Below are 22,385 nucleotides of genomic sequence, written 5' to 3'. Positions count from 1 at the left end.
TTATATAATTGTATCACAGCGGCCAGTTGTTTCGCCGGATTTGGCATTGGTTACTAGTTGGGCCCCACCCAGGGGCCTAGGACGTTGTAACGTATTTTCGTAATATGCGTGCAGATCCAAGCAGTGCGGCTTTTTGCATTTGACTGATGGTGATTTTGTCAATTTTTAACTGTTTTAAATGTAATTCCAGTGCTTTTGGAATAGCACCCAGTGTGACAATTACCACTGGAATTACCACTGCTGGTTTGTGTCGTAGTCGTTGAATTTCGATTTTTAAGTCCTGGTATTTTGCTATTTTTTTCATGTTCCTTCTCAGCGACCCTGCTATCACCTGGTATTGCAATGTCTATGATTGTGACCTTGTTTTTCTCAACCAGTGTGATGTCTGGTGTATTATGCGCCAGTATTTTGTCTGTTTGTATACGGAAATCCCACAAGATCTTGACCATCTGATTTTTGGTGACTTTTTCAGGCTGATGTTCCCACCAGTTTGTTGCTGTTTTAATATTATAATTTTTGCACAAATTCCAATGGATTATTTGTGCTACTGAATTGTGCCGCAATTTATAATCAGTCTGCACGATTTTTTTATAGCAGCTGAGTATGTGATCAACAGTTTCATCAGCTTCTTTGCAAAGTTGTTGTTGTTATTATTATTATTATACAATTGTATCACAGCGGCCAGTTGTTTCGCCGGATTTGGCATTGGTTACTAGTCGGGCCCCACCCAGGGGCCTAGGACGTCGTAACGTATTTTCGTAATATGCGTGCAGATCCAAGCAGTGCGTCTTTTTGCATTTGACTGATGGTGATTTTGTCAATTTTTAACTGTTTTAAATGTAATTCCAGTGCTTTTGGAATAGCACCCAGTGTGCCAATTACCACTGGAATTACCACTGCTGGTTTGTGCCATAGTTGTTGAATTTTGATTTTTAAGTCCTGGTATTTTGCGATTTTTTCATGTTCCTTCTCGGCGACCCTGCTATCACCTGGTATTGCAATATCTATGATTGTAACCTTTTTTTTCTCAACCAGTGTGATATCTGGTGTATTATGCGCCAGTATTTTGTCCGTTTGTATACGGAAATCCCACAATATCTTGACCATCTGATTTTCGGTGACTTTTTCAGGCTGCTGTTCCCACCAGTTTGTTGCTGTTTTAATGTTAAAATTTTTGCACAAATTCCAATGGATCATTTGCGCTACTGAATTGTGCCTCAATTTATAATCAGTCTGTGTGATTTTTTTACAGCAGCTGAGTATGTGATCAACAGTTTCATCAGCTTCTTTGCAAAGTCTGCATTTGGCATCATCAGAGGATTTTTCGATTTTGGCTAATGGCATTTGTGCCGATAGCTTGTTCTTGCGCAGCCAGGATTAGTGACTCTGTTTCTTTCTTTAATGTACCTGTTGTTAACCATAACCAAGTTTGTTCACTGTCCACTTTATCTTTTATTTTTTCCAGAAATTGGCCATGCAGTGCTTTGTTCTGCCAACTCTTCATTCTTGATTTTATCACATCTTTTCTGTATTCTTGTTTCGTCTGTTGGGCCTTCAGTAGATTTTTGTTCTTTACTTCGATTAATAGATGTTCTTGACTTTCTTTTAAATAATAATAATAATAATTATTATTATTATTATTATTATTATTATTATTATTTTAGATCTTTCATTCTGTAAAAGATATTGTTGAGTTAACAACTATATTGGTATAAGTTTCATTTAAATGTGAGGTATTTATAGGTCATTATGTGTGAATAAATTCTATATGCTAACTCCCCTAAAATAGAGGCATTGTGACTCAGTGGTGTAAAGATGCTGGAGATGGTCTCTGCTCTGTCAATTAAAGTCCTAGCACCATGTGGTGGAGTAAGCTTCTATCACTTGCCTCAGCTTCTACTCACCTAACAGTTTGAAAGCATACTACATTTGAGTAGATAAATAGGTATCACTTTGGTGGGAAATATCGGCAGATTTTTGTACAGACAGTCAGACCCCTGCAGGTTCTGGACCTATCCAGATGTGACCTCTGACTATGAGGTGAGGTAATATCAATGGTGAGAGAAGCCTCTGGATGTCACGGAAGGATCCATTTGCCTTTTTGGTGCAAAGTCAGTTTGCCCTCTGAAGTGCACCATGGATAAGCTCATGAGTGTGAACTAAATGGAATAGCATTTTTTAGGAGCCAAAAAGCTACTAATATACTAACATTGTAGTCTCCTGGAAGTTGTAACATCACCATATGCTAACTAACTAACTAACTAACTACCTAACTAACTAACCAACCAACCAACCAACCAACCAACCAACCAACCAACCAACCAACCAACCAACCAACCAACCAACTAACTGCAAATACTACAATATCTTCTTTTTTCTGTCTGTTTTCTTAGTTTGTATGCCAACCATCTCTCTAGTTTATTTGCATGTTCAAAAAAGTGTTGTTTCGTATATTTAAGTTTCTGTTTAATATCTGAAACAGTTAACAAAGCAATAATTTTAGTTTAGTTTAAAAATTAAGATTAACCTCTTATGGAGGGTATTTGGCACCACTTTTTATGATTTTCATTTTGTTCAGTTGATTTAAATTATTTTTGTGTTGGGAATCCTGTAGTAACAAGGGCTGAGAAACAAATTTTATTTATTTATTTATTGTTTCCTTTTTTCTTATCGTGGCTGTTTTTAAATTGTATTTTAGTTTGTATGCTAATGAGTGTCAGACTAATTTGATAGCATGAAAATAATAATCATAATAGAGTTAATTGTTTTTTCACCAAGGTTTATTATTTGTGTCCAATCAATAATTTTATTGATTTCCACTGATATTTATGTACTGGGCATTCCAATTACAGTAGTTATTGCATACATCCATATACTTATAATTCAATCTATTCCAGTAGCAGTTTTTAATGGTCTGTATAAACTTATTATTTTGTAAAAGTATATTAAATATGTCAAACCTCTCATCCAGAGTGAACAGTAAATCAGACATTTAATATTAAAGTCAGCTTTCAACTACATTTGGCATAAGACTTCTAGTTATGCCTTGGTTAATTTAATATCTTTTTTGAGGACAGCAATCAAACTTCAGTTGATTGAAGAAGTTGCTTGTAAAGGAATGCATAAGGATCATATCAGACAGCAGAGCTTCTAAAGTGAACCCAGATTCATTGGCTTGTATAACTGATGGGGAAGTAAAGTGGGATATGGATAACAGACTGAATGTCTATGTTATTGAATAAAGATTAATTAGGTTTAGAACCCAGGGGAAAAATTTCTTTTTTTAAGCAAAATAACTCAAAAGTATGAACAGTAGCAAAATAGGCATAAGAATAGAGAGAAATGTAACATATACAAATATGAGGTGTGCCAGAATCTTTTAAGACCTGCAGATTTATTTCAGGACTAATGTGGATTATTCAATAAAATGTATAACTTAATATTCTTGTGAAGCTCTTCATGTGTGGACACAACTCAGTTTCTTGCCTTAGCTTCTGATTCCTTGGAGAGTGGGACCATCAACATTTTCAGCCAAGCCAGATTTGGACCATGTAAGACAGGGGTGTCAAACTGGCAGCCCACTGGCTGGATGCGCCATGCACAGGCCACACCCATCCCGGCTCCACAAACACACAAAAAAGGTCATGTTATGTGATTGGGTTTGACACCCATGATATAAGGCATCTGCTTCCAAAATGTCCATTCCTCACAAAAACAAACCTGCGTTGAAACTTCAGAAAGATATGAAGGAACCTATGTACAATTTTGTGCATTCTAGCTACAGATCTTGCAAGCATAACTTTTCTCTGATAAATGGTTTGCTCTACAGGAAATCCTTGACATGATCAGTCATCAAATTATGAAATTACAGGAGGCTTATGACCTGTAAAATACTTCTGATTGTTATGAAGTGTCATGACAACACGCCCCTCCCAATAGTTATGTGACTGCATTTCTTGTTCTTGGCAATTGGCTCACATTTACAACCAATTGTAGCATCCTGTGGTTATGTCACAATAGTTTTCAAAAATGTTGGCCAATTTTCATCAAAAAACACATTTGAAAGAATAGGTTCACTCTTATGACTGTGGTGTTTACTTAACAAACATGGATTTGCTAACTTCTATGATGATTCATTTTAAAACTATAGCAAAAAAAATGTAAAATTGGGACCAGTTATATGGGTGCCTCAACTTACAACTCAAAATACAGACACAATTTCATTTGTAAGTTGAGGATACTCTATACTAATGCTTAGTTGACGGCTTCAATGTCCAGAGTCTAAGGTAGGCATCTGGAGAGGAGAGGGAGAGGAAAAGAAACTTCTTGCAGTATGTTCCTTGAGTGAACTTTATCTGTGACCAAGTAGAACTGGAATTGCACTCTCATAATCTTTGTCTAGAAGTTTTTATAAATGAGTTTATCTCATATTTTGTAACAGTCATCTTTGAACTGGTCAGTTATCACTTATTCAATCCAGTCCAAAACTTGACTTAACAGTTAAAATTTAGCAATATATTTCTTCATTTCTTCTTAGCCTATGGTTTGTTGTAGAAGTCACTTTGCTTCACAGGATCTTTGAAGTTAAGTTTTAGAGTTTACTACAAGGTACACAAGGTTATATAAATGTGAGTTATGGAGTTTCCTACTCAATAGTACCTCTGGTCATGAGAATGATAAATCTTACTCAGATTCAGTTAGGAATAAAATAATATGGTCTTCAAAAAATAAGTAATACATACACAAGTGTTATGTAATTCACACAGAGCAAGGATGGTTTATAATTGAATTTATTAGGCAATGAGGTAGGTACTCAGCATTTGTGACATGTGGCTACTCTAGTTAATAATATGTGTCATCACTTGGTTCTAATACTTGAAGTAAGCATTAGTAAGTTGAGTAAGTTGGCTTATTGCTAAAGATTTGTAGATGAAAGAAAGAGTAAATAGTCAAATTGTCAGGCGCACACTAAGCTTAGCTATGTTTGGCAAAACTTATAGAAGATATAGACAGAATTTAGCTACATACCTGAGAGACCGCCTCCTGCCGATCACCTCCCATAGACTGATTAGATCACACACGTTAGGTCTCCTCCAGATTCCATCTGCCAGCCAATGTCGGCTGGCGACTCCCCGGGGGAGAGCCTTCTCTGTTGCAGCTCCAGCCCTCTGGAACGATCTCCCTGTGGAGATCCGGACCCTTACTACTCTCCTGGCCTTCCGCAAAGCCGTTAAGTCCTGGCTGCTCCAGCAGGCCGGGGGGCTCTCGAAACATCCAGCCCCTCAGAAATTGTGACTGTTGTATATTTTAATATGTTGTTTGTGTATTATCCCCCCTCCCTTGTTTTATTGTAAGCCGCCCGGAGTCCTTCGGGAGTGGGCGGCATACAAATCAATAAAACTCTAACTCTAAAAAATCTCTAAAACATAGCATTTGTATTGTGAAAATAATGAAACCCAATAATTAATTACCCATTGCAGTGTAAAATAAATATATTTTAAATCAAAGACAATCATTATCAATGCTCCAGAGTTTAAACTAGGATTCTTCCTCCCATCCTTCTAAATTAAGAGATATATTATCAGGCAGTTCTTGGTGTTCTTGGAAGCATTGGGAAGCGGCTGAAGTATGTTTAAATAATGGCTCCTCTAGCTTAGGAACCTTGGATTTTCACATTGCCATCTGCCTTTATATCTTCAGCCTTTAGAATTTCTAAACATGTCTAAATCTTGAAAGAAAAGAAAAAGATAAAAAATAGCAACTGGGCACAGCTGTCAAATATCTGCCAAATTTTGTGACATTGTGTGCTAAAGAGGATTTGCCATTTTTACATTTCTATAGTAAATTATATAACTATGTATTATACACAGAGAGTAAAACCTTTGAGCTTGGTTGTTTTTTTGCAGATGTTTCATTACCCAAAGGATAAAAAATAGGATTCATCTACAACATGGGTGCCAAACTCACAGCATCACATTGCCATCACGTGATGTATCATGACGTTTTTCTCTTTCACTGAGCTGGGGTGGGTGTGGCCTACACATGATGCATCCGGTCTGCTAGCCACAATCTTGACACCCCTGATCTACAACATAAAATGTAAAGACTGAACCAGCCATTATGTAGGACAAACAGGCAGAAGACTAGCAGACAGCATTCATGAATACCAACTAGCAGTCAAATGACATGATAAAATAACTCTTTAATTTCACAACACATGAACATACTTAGCGATAATTTCAACTGGGATACTGTGACTATCCTGAACCAAGCCACGTCCAAAAGCTCTAAAGAATTCCTGGAAGACTGGACATCAATAGGCACATAGACATAAACAACTACATACTGTGCAAAGGTGACAATCAGTGGTGATTTTCAAATTTTTTTAGAACCTATTCTGTAGGTGTGGCCTGTTTTGTGGGAGTGACTCGGTGGTCATGTGATGGGTGGGAGTGGCTTGGCAGTCATGTGACCAGGTGGAAGTGGCTTGGCAGTCATGTGACTGGGTGGGTGTGGCCAACTTGTAAAATGTGGTGAAACTCACTTAACAACACTCTTGCTTAGCAACCAAAATGTTGGCTCAGAAAGTCTGGCATTTGAAGCACACAAGTCTTAAAGCTGTCATGTTACAAGACCCTTGCACCCCTAACCCTTTAGAAAAAAACCCCGGGGTGTTCAAAGTTGACAGCTTTAAGACTTATGGACTTCAATTCCCAGAATACATCCTCCAGTCATGTTGGCTGAGGAACTCTGGCATTTGAAGTGTGCAAAACTTAAAGCTATCAAGTTACAAGAAACTTCACAACCCCCCTCCCAAAAAAAGCTAAAACTTTATTTTTTAAAGCATTTTGCACCCAGGGAAAGTCAGAACGGCACACCAGCCACAAATCTCCTCCACTGACTTTGAAGTCTTTCTCTCACACTGCCCAAACCCCTTGGCACTCTTCACCTGCGGTTGCCCCTTCAATCTCCCATCCATGGAGGATACACAGTGGTCCTCTTGGAGGGGCAGCCGATAGGCACTTTCCCACCCCCCCAAATAGCATGTAGGCTGAGGAAAGTGAGAGGGGAGCTGCTCTTTTTTTCTGCTTCTTGGCCCAAACCTATGCAGCAGTGAGGAAGGAGTCTCTGGTGGCTGCAGCAACAGCAGAAGTGGCTGTGACAGCTGAAACACAATCCCAGGCAGTCAGCCCCAGGCTTCAGGCAGGAGTCCAGTTGTGGACTTCAACTCCCAGAATTCCTCCTTCCCTCACTCAGCTGCTATTGCCGGGCTGTCCCCAGGACAAGCGAGGTCTTGGGAGGGATTTTCCCTCCCCCACCAGAGAGCCAATGCCGAAATAGAAGAGGTAGTCTGGTTTGAATGCAAGTGATGGGCAGTTTAGTGGCCCGCCTTCTTTGCTTGGCAGAGAAAGAAAGGAGACATGCGATATCTGAGGGTGAAGGTGCTCCCATTTGCCCTTAGTGGCGGGGGTGCTTTATCATGTGTCTTTCTTGCTCCACCTGCCCGAATGAGCGAAGGAGGTGCTGGCTCCAAACCACCCATTCGCCTGCATTCAAACCAGCCTCCTCTCTCCTGACATAGGCTCTCTGGATGGGGAGGGAATGTTCTTTCTAAAGACCAGCTTCTTTCCTTCCCTCCTGCAGCTGGCAAAACAGACATTTTCACAGCAGCGGCTGAAGCACAATCCCGGGCAGTCAGTTCCAGCTCTCCCTTCTCCAAGCATGTCCTGTTGCTGCTGGCATGGCGGTGATGGCAAGAAGTGGCTGCCAGTGAAGCTCTCAGCAATGGCAAGAGCCCCGCCACTGTGCCAGATTCAGCAAAAGCGGCTCCAGCAGCAATGGGACATGCTTGGGGAAGGAAGAGCCAGAACTGACTGCACGGGATTGTGCAGCTGCTGCTGTGAAAATGTCTGTTTCACCAGCTGGGAGGCTGGCAAAGAAGCCTCCATTTTCCCATTGCTGCTGAACAGTCCGTGCCCTGCCCTTCTCCTACAGATTGATGCCACAGGAGGGAAGGAAAGAAGCCAATGTTGGGAAGCACGTTCCCTCCCACTCCAGAGAGCCCATGCCAGGAGACAGGAGGGAGGCAGGCTGGTTTGAATGCAGGCAAACAGGCAGTTGGGGGCTGGCACCTCCTTTGCTTGTTCAGGCAGGTGGAGAGAGAAAGACGGCGTGCAATAAAGCACCACCACCACCAAGGATATTGGCAGGATATTTTTTTCCACTGGTACAGGGTCATAGCCTCAACCCCTGCCTCCCTGCGACCTCCAGTCCAGCCCCTTGCAATCTCCCCACCACCCCACTGACCTGGGAACACTCCTGGCTGCAGTTAGCATTATCCTAGCAATCCTTCCTGGCTGTGCCCCAGAGCGGTCACATGGTGGTGGCACATGGGCTGCTGACCAACCCAGGGCCCGCCCAGATGCCTAGAGAAGAAAGATAGGCAGGAGAAAGCCAACTGCTGCCAGCAACAGGACACAAAGGAGCAGCCACCCAGCAGCTGCCGTATCCCGTTGCAGACACCCTGTATGGTTTTGATGTCCCACCTCCCTGCCACCTCCAGCCCCGCGCAACCTCCTGCCAACCCACTGACCTCGGAACACTCTGCTGGATGGCCTTTCCTCGCGTTCTGTTGCTGGCAGCAGCTGTGTCCAGGCAGGTGCTATGCCCCAGAGCAGTCACATGGCAGTGGCATGTGGGCTGCTGACTGTCCCAGGGCCCGCCCAGTTGCTTCTGGAGGGAGCAGCATTCCCCCCACACTTCCCTGGCCACCTGCAGCCTTGGAGCCGTGGGTGGGCGGGGCAAGCATGGTGTGGATGGGTGGGGGAAGCCAGCAGAGGGGCAGGCTAAGGGAGGGAGCATTCAGGTATGGGGCCTCCAAAAGATTAGGTACGGGAAGGCACACTAAATTTCACCAACCAGTATGTCCATACCAGTGCGTACCTGCTGAAACCCACCCCTGGTGACAATAAACAAGACAAAAATGGAACCAAAAGGTCAAAATATCTCCCACCAGCCATCAACATCCAGTTGAGCATAGATTTAAATCAAGACTAACATCAAACCAACAATCAAGAAATAGAAAATGAACTGCAAAATAAGATAAAAGTAAACAGCCCATCCAAAGAACCACCAATACCACTCCCACAAACACTGTTAGGGAAAGCCACTAAAATATAAACTAAGAATAAACTCTACTTCTTACTAGCACTGATGATGTTCCCTAGTTTGGGTAATGAAACGTCTGTAACAAAACAACTAAGACAGTGCCAAACACCCCACATTTCATTCCTGAGCTATCAATACTCTATCAGTTAAACCTTTATCTGACCAAACAATATTGGGTTAATTACTTATCCCCTTTATCCTTTGATTCTACCAAATTATCCTTGTGGTGACAATGTAACCAGAACACTTTTAAAATTCTTCTGAAGAACAAACTTTAACTTAATAGGTTCAAAGTTCATTTTCTTTCCCTAAATTCTTTATAACGTACGTTTTGAAAGAAAAAGAAGGAATGTACAGTATATATTCTATATATTTTTATTCTATTTTAGAAAGATGCCAATATAATGCATCTCACAGACTAGACAAGACTGTACAAAGGTGACGTTCATAATATTAGTGTGGAGGTTGGTGAGTATTCAGGAAATAAAAGTTCATTTTTCTCTACAAAAATAAAGAAAAAAATAGAATGGTTACACAAAGACATACGCAGATAAAATCGTGAGATGAGATGAGGTGAGATACAATCTGTATTAATTTATGGACTTCTTAACCCAATGAGAATCATATAGAATAACACATTTCTTAGCTTCACTTTTTCTTCATATTCTTCCACAGTTCAGAGATACATTTCTTCTATGTCATATCTGGGGTCAAGGCAACATTCTGCAGGCTCTGCAGTATTAGGGCAAGTGGGAATATTAAAAGCTTTCAAGATGTGACAACAAATCTGTTGTGTTGTTAAAATTCAGAATCATAACATAGCACTTTACAGAGTAGCAGATTCATTATGGAAGAAATCCTTGTCTTTGGCATATTAGTATATGGAAATGATCAGTTGAAATGTTTTCCAAGGTGGCTCATGTGAATTAAATGCAATAAGATTATCAGTTTGTGTATATTTTTTCCTGATATTTCTCTGTTCTGTCTATTTCACTTAATGGGAAATACAGGATTTTTGCTAAGAAATTTGATTCCCAATTATAAATAAAGCCTACTAGTTGTATTGATTATATTGTTTTCTGAATCAGTGAAATTTATTGTCTTGCCTTGACCAATCAGTGATTGACCAGATGGCCTTTAAGACAACAAATGTTTGACCTTGCTTCTTCTATGCAAGTCCCAATACCTGTACCAACATTGCAAGTGTATAGTTACATAGCTCCATACAGCTTTATGCTATCAGGTCCACTAACTTCCTTCCTTCCTTCCTTCCTTCCTTCCTTCCTTCCTTCCTTCCTTCCTTTTTCTGTCCATCTTAGCAAATTCAACTTAGGCAGTGCATAGCAACCACTGCTTCTATTGCTGATGACCATAAAAATATCAAAATAAAGAATGTGTGTGTGTGTGTGTGTGTGTGTGTGTATGTATGTATGCATGTGTATAATAATGTGTATATGTATGTATGTGTATAATAATGTGTATATGTATGTATATGTATAATAATCCCTAAGGCAGCATTAGAACTCAATCTCCTGGTTTCTACCCTGATGCCCTAATCACTAAATCAACTGACTTTCAAACAAATCCTAAACGTATCTGTAAAACAGCACAAGAGCCTTATTAAAAACAGATAATTTTGCATCTGTACTTAATGTAATAATTGGATTGAACTTTGTGACAGATATTTCTGTGTTTGCATGTTTATGATTTTTAAACATTTTTAAACATCTTAATGCAAAAATTAAACTTTAAACTTACAACTGAAATTAACCATAGTTAATTTTGTAGAAGATTTAACTTGACCTTCTAACAGCTTTCTCTATAATATAAATGTTACCTCAAGATGGAGCTGCTGACAGCAGCCTTGGTAAAATGCTCTTTTGTAGTTTGAATGGTTTTTAAAATTGTTTTCTGTGACTTTCTACGAATTTCATACTCAAGAATTGAACTTTTGAATTTCAAAGAATGGTCTTTAAATAGCAAACAGTTTTGTGGGACTATTCCTCCCTTCTTTTCAAATGCAGAGAAAATTCTAACTGAGAGAACATCATTTCTTTTGGCCTGGTGGAAACGAAGAAACAGAAAAAGAACAAAAGGAAGAGAAAAAGGAAAAGAGGCAAGGGAGAAAGCAAATTACAAATGTTCAGGAAGCATGGTGTAAGCAAATCTCCCTTCCCCTCGCTGCATGTAACTAATTTTTGCTCATTAGTAAATAAGATAGATGAACAACCACTCTGAAATAGAAACAATGCAGACACTTCTAATTCAGCAGCCTTCTGCTTCATTGAAATATGGCTAAACAACTCGATTAATGATAACTGCTTGCAAATTCCAGGATTTCAGATTCAAAGAGCGGATTGAATTTCAGAAACATCTGGTTAAAAAGGGAGGAGGTCTCTGCTTTTATATAAACAACCGATGGTACAAAAATGTAACTACACTAAAGAAATTTTGTGACAAAGACTTAGAGACATTATTTATCAATTGCAAACTGTTTTATTGCCAACAAGAGTTTTCCTCATTTATTCTGGCTGTTTCGTACATTCCACCTGAAGCTTGCATAATATAATGAACTACAAACTCCAGTTGACTAGATTCTGTGGGCTGAAGAAAGATACCCAGACTCCTTTCTCAATATATTAGGAAATTTCAACAGTGCTAACTAACTTAAGCCAAGAGTTACCAAAATACATTCAGCATGACAACTGTCTTACTAGAGGCAATAGTATTTTAGACTACTGCTACACATTAAATAATGCTTATCAGTTTTTACCACAAGCAGTGTGGAACACTGATCACTGTATGATTCACCTTGTACCTGTTTCCCTGAAAATAAGTCCTTCCCAGATAATAAGCCCAATCGGACTTTTGAGCGCTTGTGCTAAAATACGCCCTCTCCCATAAATAAGCTCTCCTCAAAAATATTCCAACACAGCAGCAACCATGAGGGGACCACACTTGCTGCCTCCTGCACCTCAAAAATAATAAGACCTCCCAAAAATAAGGCCAAGTGCTTATTTCAGGGGTCAAAAGACAATAAGACCATGTCTTATTTTCCGGGAAACATGGTACCTGATTATAGACAAAGGCTTAAAATCATAAAACCAACAATTAAAAAGTGAAAGTCTTGGATTGAGGAGGAAAAATTAAAACTACAGGCTTGCCTCGACTCTACAGATTGGAATGTTTTTGAAGTTACCTCTGCAGACTTGGATGAACTCACAGATACCGTGACATATGTCAGTTTTTGTGAAGACCTGTGTGTGCCAATCAGAAAACTATGAATAAACAGTAAGAATGAACCTTGGTTCACAGCTAAACTCAAGCAGCTACGTTATATCAAAGAGGAAGCCTACAGGAAAGGAGATGTATTAATAAGGGAGATCAGAGAGCAAAAAGAAGCTACTCTGAAAAGCTGAGGAATCAGCTCTCAACAAATGAACCAGCAAATGTGTGGAAAAGATAGATATCACTTACAACAAACTTCCTTTCCATGCTGAAGAAAATTGACAACTGGGAGATGAATGTGTTTTACTGTAGGTTTGAGAGGAAATCAGTTTCAACTATTGCCACCAACTGCATCTCAGATACATCAACACTAAATCCTACAACTGTTTCCATCGGTGTCAGAGGTAGCCTGAGATTTCATGGAAACCATGATTTCCATGGGCCTATCCAAGGTCATCCAGGGCCCAACTAGAAATAGCCACACACCTGATTTGATGTTCTTGTTGGAGCAGTGCCTATATTACCTGGAAACGGTGGACTTGTACCAATTGGACAGGTTCCCCTGTCATGATCGGATCATAGTCTGGTGATAATGAGTTTCTCAAGAGTTGTACCCCCCACACACAGAGGGAGGCAGGGCCTATTAGATTGGTCTGCCCCCATTGACTAATGGACCCTGATGAATTCCAGAAGGAACGGGAGGTTATAACTGCAGATCTGCTGCACAGTCCAGCCAAGCTCTTAGTTACTGTTTGGAATAGGAAGGTGAATGAGGCTCTGGATAAGATTACTGATGCAACTTCTGCTCACCTCTCTGCCTTATAAAATTTCTACATAAGTAAATAAAAGCTCTCTGGGACCCCCATATCTGGTTATCACAGAAAAAGATGTACAAGGTATATTTCACAAACAAAAGCCTGAAAAGCATCAGGCCCAGACAAAGTAACTCCTCCTTGCTTGAAATTTTGTGCTGACCAATTTGTCCCCATCTTCACCAGTATCCTTAATAAATCTCTACAGATATGTTATGTTTCTTTTTGCTTCAAACACTGTACTATAATGCCTTAGAAACCCCCCTTCAAGGAGCTGAAGGACTACATACCAGTTGCTCTGACATCTGTAATTATGAAAACCTTTGACAGTCTAGTAGTGCCCCATCAGCAAACCATCATGGACCCATTGTCAAACTCATTGCAATTTGCCCACTGAGCAAATAGATCATCAGATGATGCTGTTAATATGGCACTGCACTACAGCTTACAACATCTTATATTGCAAAGGTCCTTTTTGTAAACTTCAGCTCAGTATTGAATACCATCATTCCAGATATTCTTCTCACTAAACTGACTCAGCTAGCTGTGTCTGACCACACTTGTAAGTGAATTATAAGCTCTCTAACAGATAGGAAGCACAAGGTGAAGCTAGGGAAAATCTCATCAGATACATGTACCATTATCAGAGGTGTCTCCCAGGGCTGTGTACTTTCTCCATTACTTTTTTCTCTATATACCTATGACTGCATTTCAAAGGATCCATCTGTTAAAGTACTGAAGTTTGCAGATGATACAACAGTGATTGGTCTCAACTGAGACAAAAACAAATCTGCATACAGATGGGAAGTTGAACAACTGGCCCTGTGGTGTAGCTGGAACAATCTAGAACTGAACACATTCAAAACTGAAAACAAAACGTGCATTGCCTGCTGGGTCACTTCACTTGGACTTGCCCAGGCAAGTTCCTCTGATGCAGCAAGCAATGGGCTGCACATGCGCAGCCAGTGTGAAGAACAGGGCAATGATGGCAGCACATTGTTCAGTGTGTTCTAGACTTCCAGTAGTTTTGGGATGCCTCCAGCCAGCTGCCACTGCTGGGAAGCAGCTGGCAAAGAGGTGGCAACTGGGAGGTTTATCACAGTCACACTGATAAAGAAAGCTTGCCTTCCAGAGTCTGGGCCAGCTGCCGCAAGAGAAAGGTAAGCCCAAAGAACGAGGCAGTCATGGAGGAAGCGGGGCTAGGGCCAGGGCCTCTGAAGGAGGGAAAATGGGGTGACATATATGACCAGGAATAGAGAGCAGGTGGTGAGTGGGCAGCTGCTCTGGGGCAAGGCTGGAACTGGGGAATGGCGCATTCCCTGACCTAGAAGAGGTGGGTCGTGGCTCCAGGGCCTCAGGGAATCGCACATCCCTGGGCCCCAACCCAAGGCAAAGGGTAAGTAGGCAGCATGCTTACCTTTGGTGAGATGAGCAGAGGGAGTGAGGTGGAGGTGACTGGTGAGGCGATTAGCTGGGCCACATGCTGAAGGCAACATATATAGGCCATGGATGGGTTAGGCTAGCAAGCATCAGGGGGCAAGCGAGCGTCAAGCGGGTGGGCAGGATGAGCGAGAGTCAAGCAGGTGGGTGGGACAAGTGAGCATCAAGCAGGGCGAGAGGCGACCAGGCGACCGTGGCGGGGCCAGCCAGAGGTTGCTATTGGTTCAGCAAACCAGGTCAAATTTTCCCTACCAGTTTGCCCAAACCAGTGCAAACTAGCTGAATACCACCTCTAATGTGGTGACCAAAACTGGATGCAGTATTCTAGGTGTTGTCTTTCTAAGGCTTTATAGAGTGGTATTACTACCTCATGTGATCTTGATTGTTTCCCTCTGTTAATGAAATTTAGGATTGCATGCCCTTTTTTGGCTGCTGCCACACACTATTGCTCATATTTTATAGTAGTATAATCTTTATTGTCATTGTACATGAATACAATGAAATTGGTTGTCCAATTTCCAAAGTGTCCAAAGTGGTTATTTAATTGGTTGTCCACAAAAACTCCAAGATCCCTCTCACAATTACTACTATTAAGGCTGGTTTCACCCAGTCTGTATATATACTTTGGTTTTTCTTGCCTAAGTGTAAGACTTTACTTTTTTCTACATTGAATTTCATTTTGTTAAATAGGGCCCAATGTTTAGGCCTGTCAAGATCCATCTGGATCAATGTAGATGTTATGTAATTAAAACAGTCATTTAATTCCTAGACTGCAGTACACTATATATTTATCAAGGTAAAGGTTCTCCTCGCAGTGCTCATCCCCATTACAAAATCGAAGAGCCAGCATTGTCTGAAGATATCTCCATGGTCATATGGCTAGCATGACTAAACATTGAAGGTGCACAGAACATTGTTAACTTCCCACCAAAGGTAGTTCCTATTTTCTACTTACATTTTTACATGCTTTTGAACTGCTAGGACAGAAGCTGGGACAAGTAACGGGAGATCACTTACATGGCACTAGGGATTCGAACCACTGAACTGCTGACCTTTCTGATCGACAGCTCAGCGTCTTAGCCACTGCGTCTCTACACTATATATTTACCTGCATGTAAATTTCATACTATTCAATGGAGCTTGTTCACTAATAAGTATGCCTAAATTTGTTACATAAAGAATTGATCCTATTGAAAACCTTATCTCACTGAAATCTATTTTGTTCACAAAAACTTGAAGTTACTTTTTTACAATACAATGTATGATTTTCTATTTTCCCCAAGCTTGATGTTTGATCTCACTTTCTATATTTTTAAATCTATCTTTGTTCTTTTGTTCTAGATTGTCATGCCCAAGTTGAAAAAAAGTCATGTTCATATGGATCTGAGATTGTTTTAAATTCTTATATAATTATTTTTTTCATCAGCCAGAAACTAACATATCAAATTCTTCTAGTTGACACTATTTTCCAGCTGCAGTATGCAGCAATGTACAATCCATTATTTCAGAATTTACTGCAAGGTTGCTTCAGTACTTTGACTTATTGTTGACACAGTGAGGTTCTGAACTTGTGACCCCAGGCCTTTCTCAAGGGGCAGTCCCCTTTTCTTCGAATGCTTTATTGCTTAATTGCAAAATAAAAAGCCTTTTGTGATTTTTTTCTGATTGAATCAGCAGCCTTCTATGTTTTTCACTTGATTTATTATAGGTTCAAAATCAGGATCAAAAGTCTTATCCTTTCTCTAAGGAAGAAGACACTTGAGCTGGCAGAAAAATCAATCACCTTTTAATCCAGACCCAAAGATAAATAAAATACATTCAACCCCTTTACCATTTAAAAATTCTTTTTCATAGAATCATAGACTATAAGTGTTAAAAAGGATTCTAGATGTCTTCTAGTCCTCGCCAGCTTAGTGCAAGAATCTACTACCATAGAATTCCTGACAGATGCTCATATAGCCTGCATCTAAAAGCCTCCAGGGAAGGATAGCCCACTAGTTCCTGAGACCATCTGTTGACTATTGTTCTTATCATTATGATTTTTTCTCTCTATCCCCAACCAAATATTGTTTCCTTATAATTTTTGATCATTTATCATTTTTTTATTATATAAAATGCAAAGAAGAGAAGAAAAAAAGTGAAATTAAGGGAAGGAAAGGGAGTGGGGAAAGGGGGATGTGAAATATAAGGGAAAAGAGAAGAGGTAAGGAAAGGGGGCATTAACTTCCAACTCTTCTTAGCACAGTACAAGATAAACACACTCCAACCTAAACTTTTTGCTTGAACACATTAATGTATAACTAGCCATTCCTATAGCACCAAATCTTTTTAATCAACAACACCAAGGTCAACGTTCTTTTTTTTTTCTTCACAAGCACAAATTCCAGAAGTGATATTTAAATAAGAACATATTTTCCTCTTTGAATAAAATAATCAATTTAACCATTCCTGCTTTATCTTCCTTGTTTCCTTATAATTTTACCATGTTGTTTTCTCTCTTGGAACAAGTCTAACCAATATCCCATCTCTATGATATTTCAGATGCATGAAGATATTTCTCTTTGAAATCTTTTCTGTCCTAAATTAAACATATTCAATACATTTCTAACCATTGATCTGTGGTGGCACAGTGGTTAGAATGCAGTACTGCAGCTACTTTTGCTGAAAGCTGCCTACCTCCAATTTTGCAGATTCAATCTGAATCTCACCAGACTCAAGTTGACTCAGCCTTCCATCCTTCCGAGGTGAATAAAATGAGAACCCAGATTGTTGGGGGCAATATGCTGACTCTGTAAACTGCTTAGAGAGGGCTGTAAAAGCACTGTGAAGCAGTATATAAGTCTAAGTGCTATTGCTATTACTATTCTTCTTAAATTTATTCTTCCAAGGTATCATCTTGGTGGATTTTCTTTTTTTAATTTGTTTTTATTTTAATAGAACAAAAACACACAAAAAAGAATCATCCTTCATTATATCTTGTAGAAAGCATGTTGATTGGTTACAGATAACTTTTGTGCATTTCTTCCACAGTCATTACTTATAGTTCATATTAGATTATACACTTTAAGTCAAAAATCTTTGTAGATCTTACTATCAATATACCACAATTCTCATTTGACTACTATTATTTAAACATGATTTTACCTCAAATTATTCATACCTAAAGACACAACCACATAATGGCATTCATTAGCTATTTCAAAAAAATCCTCCAATAACATTACACCTTTATAGCATTTTTTAAGTAAAAATCAATTAATAAAGTTTCTAAGCCTTCCCCCTCCCCTTTTTTCCCAACTCACTTTGTTGCTTGAAGGGTCTCTCAGATAATCTCATTGCCCACCAGTTGCTACTAAAATTAACTTGTCTTTGGTTGTCAGTCTTGCTTCTGAAAAAAATTCTCTTCTTATGTCTATCATCATTAGTATTTTTTTTCTTCTGTGTCCTGGAATCTGGGTTAGAGCTCCAACTCATCGAATTCTCTTTTCCATATTCTCTTCTTTCCACTTTCACCCACATTTGTTCCATTAATAAATTCATCTATTGTCTTATCTTTATCTTCTATATCTTCATTCTCCCCTTTACTTTTTGGGGCTCCAACCTCATCATCTTTTGCTGTGAGGAAGACTAGTCTTTCCAACTTCTTCTCAATTCTCCCATATCCTTCCAATAGATTTTGAATTCCAGCCAAGATATTTTGGAATTTTAAGGTTTCTAAGTATTGATCCATGTTTCCAAAACAGAAGAGAGAAAGAAAAAAAAAACTAATAGTGACTGCCACTCTAGCCTTCCAGGCCTGTCTTGTTTTTTATTTAGGCCATGTCATCGCAATAATTAAGCAAATTACCATGTGACCTCACTTGATTTTACAACAGATGTGTAGAGGTTGTTAAGTGAAACCTATGGTCATTAAGTAAACATTGCAGTTGTTAAGCAAATGAGACTATCATTAAGTGAAACCTCGAAAGTAAATTGCCAGTTTCTAGCAAATAACAATAGCAATAGCAGTTAGACTTATATACCGCTTCATAGGGCTTTCAGCCCTCTCTAAGCGGTTTACAGAGTCAGCATATTGCCCCCAACAACAATCTGGGTCCTCATTTTACCCACCTTGGAAGGATGGAAGGCTGAGTCAACCTTGAGCCGGTGAGATTTGAACAGCCGAACTGCAGAACTGCAGTCAGCTGAAGTAGCCTGCAGTGCTGCATTTAACCACTGCGCCACCTCGGCTAACATAGCAAATTGTTTTCACATGACCATGGAACTTCAAACAGCCATGAATTCAGATTGATTGCCAAGGGCCCAAAATCAATCATATGACCATGGTGGTGGCCATTAACACTTCAAAATATGTTGCAAGTAGCTCTAGGGCAGAGGTGGGTTGCTCCTGGTTTGGCCTGGATCAGCCGAACCAGTAGTAGCAGTGGCCACCCACTTGCCCAGATGCTTCTGTACATGTGTGTGTGAGAGAGAAAGAGCATGCAAGCAAACCAGTAGTAAATATTTGGGGACTTTTAGGGAGATCTGCAGTAACTTTGAATGGTCACTGAAGGTTGTAAGTTGAGAACTACATGTATGCAGCAAAGTCCACATCAGTTTTAGTATACACCAGTGAAATGTTACACCACTCTCAATTTAAATCATCCCAAAGATTCATACTAAATGATGTATAACAGTCTTTTCATATTTGTACTCTAGGATCAAGGTATATTTAAATTATGTTTTGCCATAAAATGAATATGGTAATTTTGGAAATCTGCCATGCCTAATGACCTCTCATTATCATTTCCACTTTGACTTTGTATATATATATATATATATATATATATATATATATATATATATATATATATATACTTTGTATATATATATATATATATATATATATATATATATATATATATATACTTTGTATATATATATATATATACTTTGTATATATATATACTTTGTATATATATATACTTTGTGTGTATATATATATATATATATATATATATATATATATATATATGTTATATTTATGCTGATATATATATATATATATATATGCTATGTTTATGCTGATATATATATATATATATATATATATATATATATATATATATATATATATATATATATATATATATATCAGCATATATATATATATATATATCAGCATATATATATATATGCTATGTTTATGCTGATAAATAAATAAAGGGAGACTAGTATAGATCTATTTCAAGCTATTTAGCTCTCATCAGCTAGCCATACCCAAGTTGGGAATGTGACTTTAAGTATATATATATATATATATACACACACACACACACACACACACACACACACACACACACGGAGAGAGAGAGAGACAGAGACAGAGAGAGACAGAGACAGAGACAGAGAAAGAGAGACAGAGAGAGAGACAGAGAGAGAGACAGAGAGAGACAGAGAGACACACAGAGAGAGAGATTTCAAATGGAAGTTATATTAAATAGTAAAAGGATTTGTTTTTAAAGGATAATAATAATCAAGAATGTGTAAATGCTCAAGCTGATGTGTTTATTAGAGAAGAATATTTTGAGTTCTTTATTTAGGATAGGCATCACATTGCTTAATTGCATAATGTTACTACATGCAAACTAGATTCTCAGCATAAGAAGCCTGAAAATGCTAGACACTAATCAAGTAAACAACAGTAAGTGGAGAAACCTTTTAATTCTGTTGGTTAAAATTCTGGCACAAAGACAAGTAAATGAGCTACATGGTAATTATCAGCAGCTTTTGTGCCTGGGTTTAGATGCTCAAACTTCATTGAATTAAATCACATAAGTCTCACAAGCTCATCTGCTGGCACATTGTATTATTAGGTATCGAAGTTGTTTTACTCAACATCTTTGGGCACCTTTCTATCAGCAAGTGTATCAGCTTGGATAAATTAAACAGCCAGGTAGCCCTCAGTATTTATAATTAAGATATTTATTGTAATGCCAACTGTTTCAACGAAGATTTTTTAATACTAAATACACATTAAATGCAAACATTATCAATGTTTCTGATATGTTGAGCTTTCAGCTGTATTCTAGATCTTTTAAAACTAGAATATTCTCTTTTAAAACTAAAAGGTAAAAATTCTCCTCACACATATGTGTTAGTCATTCCCAAATCTAGGGGGCGGTGCTCATCTCTGTTTCAAATCCAAAGAGCCAGCGCTGTCTGAAGACGTCTCCGTGGTCATGTGGTCAGCATGACTAAACACAGAAGGCATACTGAATGCTGTTACCTTCCCACTAAAGGTGGTTTCTATTTTTCTACTTGCATTTTTACATGATTTCAAACTGCTAGGTTGGCAGAAGCTGGGACAAGTAACAGAAGCTCACTCCATTATGCGGCACTAGGGATTCCAACTGCCAAACTGCCAACCTTTCTAATCGACAAGCTCCACATCCCTTCTTTTAAAGCTACTGTGTATTTAAAGAGTTATAATTGCCTCTTATAGATATATTCAAAATTTCACTAATGTTTCACAATATATTTAGCTAATCTAATGTTTAGGAAGTACAGGTTGCTTTAAAAACATAATTGATATTATATGAAATACCATTATTTCCCACAGTCAGATTTATTGCAAATTGATTAATACAACTCAGATAATATAATAAAAATGAAATATGCTATAGGCTACGTTAAAAATAGTAGTTGTTTAAAAGATATGCACATACTAATTTCAAAAGCCATTTTTTGCAAGAATCTAGCTTGTTCTCCAAAACATTTTAAGTAAAAAGCAAGTAGATAATGCAGAGAGAAAATCAGTGAGAGAAAAGTCTGTTTTCCCCATCTTTTCTGCTCTTTTGTGTGCATTTTCAAAGTTTAATTTAAAGAAATATTAAAGGACCATCAAATCACAGGTCTGCGACTAAAAAGCTGTTCGATTATTTTCATCTAATTTCCATGTATTTGATGTGCTGAAAACAAATAAAATATTGAAAAAACTCCTAGACATCATGATTTGCCACAACATGCAAAATTGTCTTCAAATTTATCATATTTTTTTAATTTTTGGTATTTTTTTATATTATGGATTTTAAACCAAATTTAAAGTCCAAATTACTATTATTAATTCACATAAGTGCATTTAAGATATAAAATGCCAAAAAAACCTTAAAGGGTTTGTCCGAGTTATGTAAAAAAATATAGCACTGTAAATCTGATGGTCAGCAATATATACATAAACAAAGCAAGTTTTAAGTCTGTGCTTCTAATGGTAGAAGGGGTTAATCTTTCCTGAAGAATCCAGTGGGAGGGAGACACAGGGCCGATAGCAGCATCTCCGGTCAGTGCAGAGGGCATGGCCAGCACTGTGGCGTCTTGTGTACAGACACAGAGCTGCTCTCTCCTGCCTGCCACACTTGTGAACGAATCATCATCAGGTTCTTGGTTCTAGGCTGTTCACACTTTTTCATCGCAATTCATGTTAGCTCGTCATTCTTCAACCGTAATGTTATGGCTCCGCGAAAGTGTATTAATTCACCAGACCTTTTCTTTTTCATCTGTGGTGAATATACAGTGTTGAAGCAACAGCAGAATATTACAGACTTTGTGAAAAAAGTATACTTTGCATACTTTGGAAAGTAAAAAATTGGAGATCAAGATAAAGTTTGGGCGCCTCATAAAGTGTGCAAACTGTGTGTTGAGGATGTCCAAAACTGGTTTAAGGGTAAGAAAAAATCTTTCCGTTATGGGATTCCTATA

This window comes from Thamnophis elegans, chromosome 9 (assembly GCF_009769535.1).
Source record: "Thamnophis elegans isolate rThaEle1 chromosome 9, rThaEle1.pri, whole genome shotgun sequence".
Classification (NCBI taxonomy): Eukaryota; Metazoa; Chordata; class Lepidosauria; order Squamata; family Colubridae; genus Thamnophis; species Thamnophis elegans.
Note: the sequence above shows the minus strand (reverse complement) of the source record.